Source organism: Nansenia antarctica, assembly GCF_963989245.1.
Source record: "Nansenia antarctica genome assembly, chromosome: 12".
Taxonomy (NCBI): domain Eukaryota; kingdom Metazoa; phylum Chordata; class Actinopteri; order Argentiniformes; family Microstomatidae; genus Nansenia; species Nansenia antarctica.
Window position 1 is genome coordinate 29,511,791 of NC_137682.1, and position 15,934 is coordinate 29,527,724.

Sequence of the window (15,934 nt, forward strand, 5' to 3'; positions counted from 1 at the left end):
GAGCCTTTGGGCCTACAGGCATGCTCTGGGGGTTTTACGACAGACCACATGGTCGAACACACACACAGACACACACAGACACACACAGATAAGCACACACACACACACACACACACACACACACACACACACACACACACACACACACACACACTCTGGCCTCTCCTCTTGACCAGCTCTAGGGAAGGTGGGGCAAGCATCTGTAGTGGCTGTAATAGGATCACTGGTAGATATTTGCATATGAAAGGAGGAACAAAAAGAGCAGGAGAGAAAAGATCTGCCTCTTTACCACCCCAGCCAGAGGAGAGCAGACATCAGGCTCTAGCTCTTGGTGTATGTATGTATGTATGTATGTTTTGTACTTTGATTAAATCGTCTTAAACTCAATAACTGTTCTTTGATTCATAACCAATAAGATAAATACACAACATTTCCCATATCCCCTATATTGTCAGCGTCTTTGAGCCTCGGAAAAGCACTATATACATTTAATGAATTATTATTATTATTATTAATTGTGATAAAATCGTTCGTTTGTATTATGTTGACAGATAACTGACAGAGCAGGTTTCAGGGGGCTGCTTCGAATGGACGCAGAGGAATTTGGGTACAATCTCAATAAAGTGGTCCCACTGATAACCAAGAAAGACACCAAATGGAGATTAGCCATCACTGCCAAGGAGAGACTGGCTTTAACACTCCGATACTTGGCAACAGGTTTGTACATGAAGCTGTTGTGTAGGCCTACATTTGCTGGTGCCTAAAGAAACTAAATGTTATTGTGTTGTTTCTTTCTTTCTTTCTTCCTTTCCTCATTTTAGGAGAATCATTTGCATCCTTGAGTTACCAGTTCAGGGTTGGTGAATCCACAATTTCCTTGATTGTGAGCCAAACATGCGAAGCACTGCACCTGACACTTAAAGATGAATAGGTAAACTTGTTTAATGTATTATCTGTAGTCATGAACTTGTACTGTATGTTTGTACAAATGAATAAGATGTCTTTGCATTAGAATCACTGTATTTGTGTCAACTGAGAATGTGTAAAGTGTATTCAAATTAGGCTTATTATTATTAAGTGTGCTTGCAGTAGCAAGCAGCACTTATTAAGTGTGCTTGCAGTAGCAAGCAGCACGTATTGTTATTGTACATATAACGTAATAATATTATTATTATAGCAACATTTGCCCCGGCTTCTCGTCCCACAGTTTAGGCACTAGGTAGACATGAGGTGTCAAAACGTGCGGCTCGTTCCAACTCGCGTTGCTATTGTCCGGCGGAAGGTTACGGCATACGGTTTACCCACAATGCCCCGTTTAGCGGACAAAAAATCCCATAGACAATGAATTGGGCAATATTGAAAACGCCACAGCTCGGCCTCTGGGTGACGTAAAGACACGCGGGTTTCGCCGGGGGGGGGGGCAGGGTGGTGACCAAAACACACACACACATACATACACTCACACACACATACAGACACAGACTTTTTGTGGAGAGAAATCGCCATTGAAATTCAATGGCGGAACTTTGAGAACAGAGTGAGCAGAAAACGTTTTTGAACTTTTTGTACACATTTTGCACACTGCTCCAACGGCTACAATTGTATGTCTATATTCAAAAATGTTACATGGAAACGTAGAGCAACTCTTACTGTCACTCAAAATATCAACATATAAGCCCAAACAATAATAGTTTTTACGTTTCAGCTGTTTGTTTCAGAGCTAGCCAAAGACAAGCAGAGGTCAGGCTAGAGTGAGTTGCTATGACAACGAATTTGCCACTGTCAACAGATGTGTTGATAGGACTCAAAACAGGTGCGGCCGGGTGGTAGAGAGAGTGGACCAGCATACAGACACACTCACTCACACGCGCACACACACACACACACACACACACACACACACACACACACACACACACACACACACACCACAACTCGGACCCTGGGTGAGCTAGAGAAACGCGGTCTTCGCCGGGGGGTGCAGGGGAGTGGCCCAGGTGGGGGGGTGGGGCAGGTGCAGGGGTGGGGAGGGCCCAGAGGCCACTGACCTGCCCCCTACTGGCTGTGAGGGGCAAGCACACTTCACAATTTCCACAGGAATTGTCCCTGTCTAGTTGTTATTGTACATATAACTTATTAATAATATTATTATAGCAAAATTTGCACCGGCTTCTCGTCCCACAGTTTTGGCACTAGGTAGACATGAGGTGTCAAAACGTGCGACTCGTTCCAACTCGCGTTGCTATTGTCCGGCAGAAGGTTACGGCATACGGTTTACCCATAATGCCCCGTTTAGCGGACAAAAAATCCCATAGACAATGAATTGGGCAATATTGAAAACGCCACAGCTCGGCCTCTGGGTGACGTAAAGACACGGGGGTTTCGCCGGGGGGGGGGGCAGGGTGGTGACCAAAACACACACACACATACATACACTCACACACACATACAGACACAGACTTTTTGTGGAGAGAAATCGCCATTGAAATTCAATGGCGGAACTTTGAGAACAGAGTGAGCAGAAAACGTTTTTGAACTTTTTGTACACATTTTGCACACTGCTCCAACGGCTACAATTGTATGTCTATATTCAAAAATGTTACATGGAAACGTAGAGCAACTCTTACTGTCACTCAAAATATCAACATATAAGCCCAAACAATAATAGTTTTTACGTTTCAGCTGTTTGTTTCAGAGCTAGCCAAAGACAAGCAGAGGTCAGGCTAGAGTGAGTTGCTATGACAACGAATTTGCCACTGTCAACAGATGTGTTGATAGGACTCAAAACAGGTGCGGCCGGGTGGTAGAGAGAGTGGACCAGCATACAGACACACTCACTCACTCACACGCGCACACACACACACACACACACACACACACACACACACACACACACACCACAACTCGGACCCTGGGTGAGCTAGAGAAACGCGGTCTTCGCCGGGGGGTGCAGGGGAGTGGCCCAGGTGGGGGGGTGGGGCAGGTGCAGGGGTGGGGAGGGCCCAGAGGCCACTGACCTGCCCCCTACTGGCTGTGAGGGGCAAGCACACTTCACAATTTCCACAGGAATTGTCCCTGTCTAGTTGTTATTGTACATATAACTTATTAATAATATTATTATAGCAAAATTTGCCCCGGCTTCTCGTCCCACAGTTTTGGCACTAGGTAGACATGAGGTGTCAAAACGTGCGACTCATTCCAACTCGCGTTGCTATTGTCCGGCAGAAGGTTACGGCATACGGTTTACCCATAATGCCTCGTTTAGCGGACAAAAAATCCCATAGACAATGAATTGGGCAATATTGAAAACGCCACAGCTCGGCCTCTGGGTGACGTAAAGACACACGGGTTTCGCCGGGGGGGGCAGGGTGGTGACCAAAACACACACACACACACACACACACACTCACTCTCACACACACACACACACACAGACACAGGCTGTGTTCGGAATGGTATACTAGCATACTGCATACTAGCATACTCAATGAGTATATACTGCATACTACCTACTAAATTCACAAAAAGAGTACAGTAGTATCCGAAATTATGCATACTCCCAGAGTATGCCTCCCAGAATGCATTTCGCCGGGAGCGGCGAATTTAAACCACCATTTTAAACCTCCATTAGCTAAAATATGTAATTTTAGCTTTACAAGTGTTAACATGTCATTTTATGAAGTTTTAATATGTTTTCAGGCGAGAAAGTAACCACATACAGTATATTCCCAAAATGTGTCCAGTTTACCAAAATAACCCGTTTATATATCTGATCTGACGATTTTTTGCAACTTCTGTTCGCTAGCTGCGTTCGTAAATTCGCCCTGGAAATATGATCAGCACATGGAATGCCTCTTGTCCAATCAAATGACTTGGTCCCTTTATGATGTTGCACCCAGTGTGCGCTCCAGCACTCTCAGAGCGATTTTAACTTCTCCCTTCATCCAGGACACCTTGTGCATAGTCTACCCACAAATAGAGTGCTTATATAATAAAGTTCCATGAACAAGAGTGCTCCAGGCACAGGCATATGGATGCTTAGGGTCATGGTCCTCTTGCTCACGGCCATAGCCTGAATACGCCCGATCTCGTCCGACCTCGGAAGCTAAGCAGGGTTGGTGCTGTAAGCTTTTCGTTCCTCCACGTTACCGAGGAGAGGCGCGTGCCGCGGCCGAGGAGAGTGCACTCTTTCCGGATAGACATTTATGCATGCTCTCGGGGTTCGAAACATAATTTCCTGGGGTGCCAGTGGGGTGGTTGATGGCTCAAAATGACCGTATAGCGATGGTGGAGTTAGCAAAGTAGTATTGTGTTTTTACCACCTAGCCGGTGTTATTCACGGACAAATACGGTGCCCGGGGCACACTCTTTGCGGGTTAATAACGTCGCTTTACCGGGGCTTACGGTGACAATTCTAATGTGTCCGGACAGGGGAGAGGGGCGGGATCGTAAATCACTTTGAATGGAGTCGATTGGAGACCCTTGGAGAGGGGATGAAGAGGTCTGTACAGGGGGTAGAGGGGATGAAGAGGTCTGTAGAGGTGGGTAGAGGGGATGAAGAGGTCTGTAGAGGTGGGTAGAGGGGATGAAGAGGTCTGTACAGGGGGGTAGAGGGGATGAAGAGGTCTGTAGAGGTGGGTAGAGGGGATGAAGAGGTCTGTACAGGGGGGTAGAGGGGATGAAGAGGTCTGTAGAGGTGGGTAGAGGGGATGAAGAGGTCTGTACAGGGGGGTAGAGGGGATGAAGAGGTCTGTACAGGGGGGTAGAGGGGATGGCGAGGTCTGTACAGGGGGGTAGAGCTATTCTCATGCTAAAATTGACTGTAAATCCAGATTTTAAAGTTGATATTCTTCCCCGTGGAGCATGCCCCCATAACCTGTGCCCCACCCAAAATTTTTAGCACCAGCCGCCACTGCCACCAACTGTCACTTAACTCTTACAGGTGTCCCTCTGATCGACAGCAGCAGGTAGGGTAAGAACGAGAGGGAGACAGAGAGAGAGGCGCACACGCACCCCCCCCCACACACACACACACACACACACACGCACACACACACACACACACACACACATACATACACACAGACACACACAACCCCACAACTTGGCCTCTGGGTGAGCTAGAGGAACCCGGTCTTCGCCGGGGGGTGCAGGGGAGTTAGCTAGCACTAGTTAGCTCGGCCCCTGGGTGAGCTAGAGAAACATGGTCTTCGCCGGGGATGCAGTGGAGTGGCCCGGGGGGGGGGGGGGGGGGAGTTCAGACTCCCACTACAGAACAGGAACGGTCGGACATCACAAGACTTCCATCAGAAGTGGCAATTCAACCACTGCCTTGGTGCGATCGATGGAAAGCACATCAATATGTTGCCACCAGCACACAGTGGAAGCACCTTTCAAAATTACAAAGGACGATTCTCTGTGTCGATGATGGCTGTTGTTGATGCCAGGTACAGGTTCAGGTACATCAGTGTGGGAGCACAGGGCAGAGCATCAGATGCAGGAGTGTTTGCAGAGTCAAATTTCAAGCAAGCACTTGACCACGGTCTCCTCAACCTTCCTGCAGCGGATCTGCTCCCGGGCTCTGACATACAAGCCCCTGTTTGTTGGAGATGATGTCTACCCTCTGCGCCTTCACCTGATGAAACCATACCCATTCCGCAACATGGACCATCAACAGAGAGTCTTCAACTACAGACTTTCTCGCGCACGCAGAGCGGTTGAAAATGGGTTTGGCATATGGGCAAACAGGTGGAGAGTATTCCTCACCACTATAATGCTGAACCCTGACAAGGTGCAGAAGATAGCTTTCGCTACTGTCTGTCTCCACAACTACTTGCGCGAGGTGAGGTCTGACACATACACACCTCGAGGGCTGGCTGACACAGAAGATGAAAACCACAGGGTTGTGGAGGGTACCTGGAGAGTTAATGGCCCAGGAACCATGCTCCCTCTTCAACAAGGAAGATGTGGCAACAGCTCCATGGCTGCCAAAGCAGTCAGAGACAACCTGAAGAGCTACTTTGTTACACCAGCAGGCCAGGTTGCCTGGCAGGATGACTACACATAGACTTTTGAGCAACAATGAAAAATGCAGGGGGCCTATGTTTATTGAAAAAAACATGGACTCATAAAACATTTGAGTATCTTTGCGTTGAAAATAAACAAACATGTAACTGACACTTGACGGCTTGAACTCTCTTTATTTATGGGAATGTGTCTTGACATCAAATTATGTAAACTTTTCAAGATGGCATTCAGTGTGTCTCGCAAATAAGAATTAAGAACACAGTACCAACATAGTGAAAACCAAACCCAGTGGGAGTGGAGAGAAGGATTTAACCAGCAAGCCTAAGTGGATGCTGAAGTCATCCAACGTGCCACGGACACCAGTGTAAGTGCTATATTACTGTAGTTCTTTGTTGTTGACCGTCATTGCCTTTTAATAGTTTTATTTTAGTAATCATGTTATACACAGATATAGACAGAAGACACGTGAAAATACCATCTCATCCTTTTATTACAGCTTCACACCAGTGAGAGAGAGCCTGGCTGCAGAGGACCTGCCAGCGACGCAGACGATGATGTGTCCGAGGTGTTAGAGCTGTCTGAAGAGGTCACTCCAGAGCCTCTCAGTCTGGACCAGCTACTCCACTACATGCCCACAAGCCCAAAAAGCGAAAGAGTCCAATCTGAATCTTCCATTGAATTGGAGAAGTCAGGATAATCTTTAGAGCCATCCGATAATCGGGCGTTTGCTGTCCTTGGTCGGAAGGGGGGAAATCGGGCCAAAATCGGCCAGATTATCTTTATGTGTGTACCGGGCTTTACACAAGGTGAGAGGTTCTGAGAGATGAGACCTTGATGAGAGTCACCAGCACTTCAAGTATTTGTCATTGTATTAGCAATTCTATTTCATGAACATAGTAGTATTTTGTAAAAATGGCGTGTTGATAACAGTGGGCAATCATTTGAAATGTACTGTCTTGATTCTATTTCATTACAGCATTGATACCCAGATGGTCTTCCTGTGCAAGCCCCACCTGGACTGGATTAATCGAGAATTCTGTTCTGATGAGGCACAAACCATCACATGCCCTCCACCAAAGTCCCACTAGATGCAGTATGGACTATAATGATAAATGCATACACACAGACACAACATTATCATTTTTTACTATTCTATTATTATAGTATTGCTCAATTGTATCTTGCCTTATTGTTTTCTTTCATAAATATTGCCATTTAGTTTTCTCTTGCTGCTGCAATATCAGCTGGAACTGAAGCCATAAGAATTTGAATCTTGTATAATGTACGGTAATACACTTTTGGCATACAGAGGCATACATGAATCTCGAATTATTATTATTTAGCAATTTAAACATGTCAGCCCTGCAAGTTTGTTTCCTGAGCTGACAGTGTCATGGGGGAGTGGTTGGGGGGTGGAGTTAAGATGTGTTTCCATCAACAAAACAAATGCGGCGTTACTTTATCTATACCTCCACAGCCCTCATCTTTCGTAATGCCTATTGTGGATACCAATTGACACTTACACAGGGCATGACCAGATAGGAATTATTGTAGCATTGTCTTCAGCATCTCATCTTCTCAGTCGTCATTGTTTAGTGTGGATTATCAGATTTGACATTGACCTTTTTAAAACTATGAAGCCTGTGGCTGTGGCTCACCAAGTCCATTCCGCTGCATATCACATGTTGATACTGCAAATTAAAACCACAGGGTGGTTTAGCTGTAGACTAATGACCAATGATGATATGCTCTAATACATTCTAATTTCTTAAATTTCTTCAAAAGGTTACTGTTGACACACTGACAGTTTGATGTGTGTATGTGATGTATGTGGCTGTCATTTACTTCAGAATTCAAATTATTACTTTTTTACAGAGCATACACAGCTGATCTAATCATGTTTCAAATAAAAGCCAAATATGATTTCCCTGCCCAGTAGCAGAATGCATTCCCTGTCTCATGCTCATTGACTCTCATTGGTAAAGAGCAATGTTGAATGCATGGAATCAAAGCTATAAACCAACAATTATGACACAGTGTATGTTACGGATGGTGGTAAATGATCTTGTAATAATAACCCAACACATTTGTCTTAATATATATAGCTATTCAATGAAGAACTCTAAACACTATCTTCATGATATGTGGAACCTAGTGAGTATGAAGCAGCAGCACCCTGTGGACACGGTCCATCGGACAGATGCATCTCAAACCCAGAGCCTCATTGACAGCTTTTCATTGATAGCTTTTCCGTTGGACTAAAGACTCAATTTAAAATAAAGTCAAATGACTGAATTAATTGTTGCTGTTATACATTTGGTTCATTCTGCCTTCTCCTGAGAATCACAATGAGTCAATGAAAAATATTGTTTAAAAAAAGTATACTGCAAAATGAAACACAATGTTACACAGCCTATAGAATGTTCTCTCCTGGTAAGGGGGGAAATATTGAATCGTGTTTGATAAGTATCTGAAATCACAAGTTGTGTTGATCTCCCTGTGTCCAGTATCAGTCTTAAATTAGTGGAATCATTGTTGAGATGGAGAGTAAGGTCCTTGATGCTTAAGTTTAGATATTGAAATACTAAGACACAAATATCCCTTTTCTGTAATAAACAGCTGTTGTTAGTTGGACCACAATGCCTTGAGGAGTACTGAGGCAGATGTTCTGTTGACATGGAGAATGAGGAACACTGTCAACATCTGCATGCCCTTGCACCTCTATACACAGCAGGCAGATGGGAGACCATTTGGCAGACATATCTAAGGGAACAATACATTATTAGAGACTTACCTACACTATCAAAATGACCTCTAGTGTTCATTTTAAAGCACTTGGCCAAGTTATTTGAAAATACTGTGTGGTGCATACAATAAGAACCTATTTGTAGGGATCTAAAAACCCTATTCTAATTGTTTCCATTGCCTATTATAATTATCTTAGCATTCTCTTCGTTTTTGCAGTTGCAATTAGAGAACTCTGACATTTGTTACAAAGGTCTGTCTCTTCACAAGGAACATATTTTCCTCCATGATGGATTTTTTCTGTTTTGAATTTTGTGAAGAACACTAAATGAATTTCCTCTGCAACCACTGGGCTGATCTGCATGACATCTATGGACCAAGGTCTATCACACAATAAATGATGATGGATGTGTCCTATTATTTACATGCTTAGAAATCAGACATGGTTGGGTACATCACTACTAAACTTGGCAAGCATAGAGTGCCCTGCCTAAGTAATGGGACAGTTAAGCAGTCCAGATTGGATTTGAAATAAAATAATTACTATGAGGTTAAAGTATAGATTTTCAGCTTTTATTTAAGCACTTATGCTTAGTATTTGGTCGACAATCCTTTGCATGCAATAACTGCCTGAAGTCTCCAACCATTGACCCACCAAACGCTGGACATCTTGTCGGATGTTGCTCTACCAGGCCTGTACTGCAGCCATCTTGTTTGGTTTTACGCCCTTTTGCCTAAAATCTTATCAGGAAATGAAATGCATGTTCAATTGATTATGAATTCAAAGATTGACTAGTCAATAACTTTCCACTTTCGTGGCCAGGGGGCATGCCATTCATTCATACATTTGCCTCACTTCCCAGGGGGCTAACATCAAAATACACACATCCCTGTGTTTACCAGGGCCAGGGGACTCTACCCTTTTCTCCCGCATGTTCGGGTGCACGACAGTAGTCTAAGACCCACCTTTGTGGGTGCAAGAATGACACTATTTACAGCGCTGTCAATTTTCAAATATTGCAATACTTCTTTTTATTTTTTTAATAATGATAATCAACTTGTGAAGATTTTTCAGATTAAGCATATCTGCTGATATTGACTTTTTAGCAAGTGACAATTTCATTTGTTCCATGTTGCAAGAAAATTAGTTTTCAGCCGACTCACGCTTATTCATGATTATTCAATCATGTCAGATTGAGCTAATCATTTCCCCTGCTTCTCTGCGCATAGGAACATGTGCATTTTCATATGGCAAGCCGTTTTAACATTTATTAACTACATTTGACTAGTCGTAATTCGATTTTTACTAGTCTAAATTTGTATTCAAGATATCTATAACGTCATTCTGACTAGTCAAAACGACAGTTAGAGATATCTGTAATTCAGTTTTGACTAGTCAAAATAATAGTTGCAGATATCTCAAACGTCATTATGACTAGTCCGAATTGTATTGCATGACGATGGCGATGCTCATGATGCGAGGTATCTCATGATATTGGCGGGAGCAGCAAAGCATTTGATGAGTGTTGGCAGAAGCAATGGCGGTTGCTGTGGTGGATAGGATAGCGCGAACATGCCATGAAATAGAGAGAACATATCATCAAGGGATGTGTGGTGAACGTGAGAATCGTTCACTAGATGCTTGTACTAGAAATCTACAGCGCATTGCAGATGTGTTGTCTCCATAATGTAATAACATTTCGATTAGGCAGAATGAAAGTTAAAGATATCACCAATTTGAGATATCAATCATTAAAATCAATTTCAAGATATCTATAACTTACGACTATTCCTAATTCCAGTTTGAGATATCTACAACTTCATTCAAGATATCTTCAACTTAATTTAAGATATATTAAAGGACAATGTAGATATCTTGAATTAATGGGAATTAAAGATATCTTGAACTGGAATTATGACTAGTCAGAATGAAACCGTAGATATCTGAAACTGTAATTACAACTAGTCATAATTCAGTTGCAGATATCGGCAATGTGAATAGCTGATATCTACAACTGAATTGTAGATATCTGTAATGACAAACCCCATACATTTGAATGGCAAAGTAAATGTGAATCTTACTAGTCAAAATATAATTACAGATATCTAAAATGTGAGTTTCGATTAGTCAAAATATAATTAAAGATATCTTGAATTTGAGTTTTGACTAGGCAAAATGATGTTGCAGATATCAGTAATGAATATCCATTGTAGCTAATAATGTTAAAACGGCTTGCCATATTTTCACACATATAAGTAGCAGTGTTGTCATTTTTCTTTGTGACATGATACCACGCTTTGGACTGTTTCTAGTGTTAATAATACATTTGGCTGCTGCCGTCAGCTGTTACATAATCGATTAAGACAAATTAGCCAGTTATAGATGGAGCTATACATTCCCAAATCATAATGTAACGGGATGGGGCGTGTGGTTGAGCAACCAACAGCTAGCCAGACAACACCACCTTAAGAATTACACCCAATGAATTAGTTTAAGGAGGGGATAATTCAACACCTTACACGTGACAACACACGGTTCTGGAAGCATCTATGGGGAAAAGCTGTCAATTGGTTACAGTGGCGGCTGGTGCTAAACATTTTGGGTGGGGCACAGGTTATGGGGGCATGCTCCACGGGGAAGAATATCAACTTTAAAATCTGGATTTACAGTCGATTTTAGCATGAGAATAACAGTGTTTCCCCTAGGTTTGCTGCCTTGGGGGGGTGGCATGGACCGTGGCATGGACCCCCCCCCCCCCCAGGGGGTAAGACCCTGCGACATACCAGCGTCATGTCCAGGGGGTGTACTAACTTGTACATTAAGCCGCCTCACGCTACGGAAACAGGAGATGGGCCATTAGGGCCATTAGGCTCGAGAACCATCGGTTCTCAAGGCTACTTACTTATGTGGTCTTGACTATTTCGTATATTTTGGTATCTGTTGCTGCTAAAAATGAAGAAGAGTTCTTGAGCAAATTTAAGACTGTTTATTCAAAAAAGCAGGTTACAAAGCATGGTTCTCTCTGCAGCTGGTCATCTGGATTGGTCGCAGGATGTGAAAGAAAAGAGAACGAGTGTGGGTGTCCTATAGGATTTTTATACCCCTCGTGTTATTGTGCTATGCAAAACCTTTCATCCCTGAGCCAACCAAATCAGAGATGGTCAATGCTCGCCCCTTCTAACTTTGCGAAAACATGTTTACCTGTTTCGCTCACGGTCACATCTGTTAATGATCAGTGTGTGTGTGTGTTACCCAACCCTATGGGCGTCTTTCAGTCTGCCATAACACCACCCCCCTTTCCCTATAGAACAAGGGGAGAGGCCAGAGAGTGTGTGTGCTTGTCTGTGTGTGCCAACATTGCACAACACTCCCCTTTAGCATATATACAATCTATGCATGTGTGTCAGAGAGCATGCCTGTAGGCCCAAAGGCTCCGCTTTGGAACAAGGCGTCTGCCAAATGCCAAAAATGTAAATGTAACTGTTACAAAGCCTTATCATACAAATTCATGGTATGTGAATACACCAGAGGGTGGTCCGAAACGAAACGACCATAAAACAAAACAAAAACACAAACCCCACACACCGCATCCAAGAGAAAAATAAAAAATAAAAAAAATAAAAAAATAACAACAACAGACAGAAAAACTACACCAACACATAACACAAGAAGCACAATAACACAGACCAACCCAGGACCAGTACTAGGAACCAAAGATAACACATACAAAAAATAGAAAACAACCAATAATAAAAAGAATCTTGAAAATAACAATCACAATTAAGGTAAACACAGTTCATCATGCATAATACAAAAAATGAGATACAGAAACTTCCAACGACCGATGTTTTCCTCGTCCTCGAAGCGTCAGGGTCAGAGGTTACTAGCACATGACCCCAGTTGGAGAACAGCCTTTACCGCTGTCTCAGATTGATAACACTTTCATAGTCAGGAGCTTCCATTGTCGCGTAACCATTACATCACTCCACAACCGACATCAATCACATGATATAGAAAGAAACAAACAGGAACCGAAGCAAACAATCACAAAACATCACTTAATAAACAAATCATCAAAAGAGGAAACAAAATCAGAAAGCAAAACAGAATCCAGCTTTCGCTCATCAGCTATGTCGGCCAACATTAAAGCATTAACCGGAACATCAGAAATACACTTTCCAAAACATTTGATTAAAATACCAAGTAACATAACACAGATGATAATGACAACAAGAATAATAGCGACGGACCTGATCATATTACCAATACCTGAAAAAGCAGAATCAAAGAAATCTAATGTATTCCAACCGTGTTCTTTATGTAAATCCTCTACACCCTTCTTGTTAGATTCATGAAAATCATACAGAGCGTTACCAGAATCCGAAATATAACTGCAGCATTCACCGCCTATCAATGCACAAGTACCACCCTGACTGGCCAAAATAATGTCCAAAGCCATTCTATTTTGGAGAGCAACATTCTTAGTTTCAGTCAATTCAGTAGCCAGGGCAGATACTACAGCATCCGAAGCATTAATGTGTTTTTCAAGAATGGATGATAGGGCACTTAATTCAGTCTGAGAGTTGTAGACACCATAACTTGGGAATATTAGACCAAAAAACTTCTGAGCAGTAGATAACTCCCTACGACTACGATGGGTTGCTTGTTTGTGAAGTACAGACATCTCCTCCCGAGTAACTTTCCTAATCAAAGGTATCAGATGAGCCAAATAACAAATACCCTCACTCAAAGCAGGAAGCTTAGAGAATGCATCATTATTACACACAAGAAACACACCCTCCGGGAGTTGAAGCTCCTTACCAGGATACGAGAAAATATGACTAGGGCCTATACAAGACGCGTCCCCTAGCTGACGAATCGCGCTGCCCTTGAGCAGAGATTGAATGTCAATACAGGTTGTAACATTCACGAGAGGCATGACTTTAAGCTGCGTGGTGCCTTTCTGCCGTCTGATAGTATTGGTATCATGCAATTTCATTTGAGGCACCATAGCACAATCAACAACTCTACATTTCAATCCAGAAATAACAACTGAACCTCTCCACCGTGTAGAAGTCACAATCCCAGAACATGACAGATGAGGACTCAATGCAGTACCATTCAATTGAACGAACATAGCTTGGATAATATATCCTCTTCGGACCTGTTGGTTGTGACAAATGTGTAAGCCTATCAATAATAACCTTCCCCACACCGCTAGGCCTATGGTGTTTGTTAACTGCTGCTGTCAGACGTTCCAACACACCAATATCCACACCTGCATAGGAAGAATTTAAAGGAACCAGAATCGTGCTGGGCTGACAAGAAGAGCTCTGGTTCCTGCCCTGTAAAACAAATTGGGCTAAACCCTGCCAATTATAATGAAACCATTCTGCTTTAGTTAACGGTATGGGGAAAAACATAGGAGCAGACGTACTTACAGGGACCTGTTGACAAATCCAGCAATCAGAATAATTCATTTTTGAAGCAAAATCTTTCATGATACTAGTGGCAGAATTAGGGTGGGACCGTGTCCCCAGTTGATTAGAATCATACAACAAATAATCGTCAGTAGCGACTACAATCGCCTTCGTAGAAGCATTCACAGCAACATTTTTAACCTTTCCTGGTAACTCAACTTGAACATATTCATGCACAAATTTCTCACAGTCCAACCAAAAGTGTGGAAAGTCAGGAGTGTTCCTACAAACTTTGTCCTTGAAATTGTTGGATTTATTAGACACCTGTTCACCGATATTACGTCTAGCACACCAATACGAGTTCAACACCTTGTCAACATTAGTTAATGTCACACGAGTTTCTTGCGTGTTGATTGAGTGTTGATTAAGTGTAACATATTTAGCATCCAGTAAATACCACTCGTCCGCTTCGGCGGTATAGATCAAACAATCATCAACAGTACAACGTGAATGTGGGCAAACAAAAGCTCTACCTGCTGTGATCATTCTTCTCTGACGTCCAGGCATAACAGTGTGTGAGTGAAGTGTAACATTGTCCAAAGAAGTCAATGGGGTAGGAACACTAAGGGGTATACTAGTCTCTGAAACGGCATGGCTTGAGTTTCCTCCTAATTGGCCTTGGTGTATCACGGGGTCTGTCTGGTTGGGGTGTATCACTGACAGGTCTGTGTCTCTCAATGGTACCTTGGTCCGGGCAGCCGCCCGGGTTGCTGACGTCTCCGTCTGGAGCATTGTCAGGGTCGGAAGGGGTGACAACAGGGGCAACACCAGGCTTGGTAGAATCCCCAAGAGGGGTGTCGCAGTTACTGGATCCTTCACGATCTCCATTGGCCCACTCATCTCTGGGCTGGACAGGGTCTGGGACGAGGCCCCCGGCATCATCTGCATCACGGCGCAGATACTCACCAACATCCTCGTCAGCCCGGATGTCCAAGCTGTGGACATCCTCGTCCCCAGGGGTTTCCTCACCATCCTGCTGAGGTTCTCCCTCATCTTCCTCATTGGGTGCCTTGATGCAGTGATGAACGTGATACCAAGTGGGGGACCCCTTGATTTGGATGGCAGTCCCAGTGCACCGAACGACCTCGTACGGTCCTTCCCGTCGAGCCTCATGCCACTTCCGTCTGAATACCTTCACGTATACTTTGTGACCCGGTTGCAACGCGTCCTTCCTCTCCTGTGCGTTCACCTCCTCTTCACGTTCCTGTTTGTGGAGCACATAAGAAGAGATACTCTTTTGCCGGTTAGTCATGTACTGTACATAGGCTTTCATGTCACTCTCCAGGAGAGCCAAACTTGGCCCTTTCCCACTGGTTCGTGCACAGGGAGCTGTCATTACTCTCCCCATAGCCAGTTCATGGGGAGTCAAGTGCAGCCCTCGAATCTCACTGGAACGACAGGCCATCAATGCAAGAGGGAGTCCTTCCACCCAATTAAGACCTGTATGCTGACAGACCTTAGAAAGACGGTTCTTAAGGACCCCGTTCATCCTCTCTACCATCCCCTGGCTTTGAGGTGAGTAAATACACCCAAATCTCTGTTTGATCCCCAACTTTTGTAGTATAAGCTTTACCGTCTTATCCACAAATTCCTTACCATTGTCTGACGCTATCCTATCTGGAATTCCAAACCTAGTTATGAATTCCCTGCATAGGAACTTTGCTACGGACTGAGCATCCTT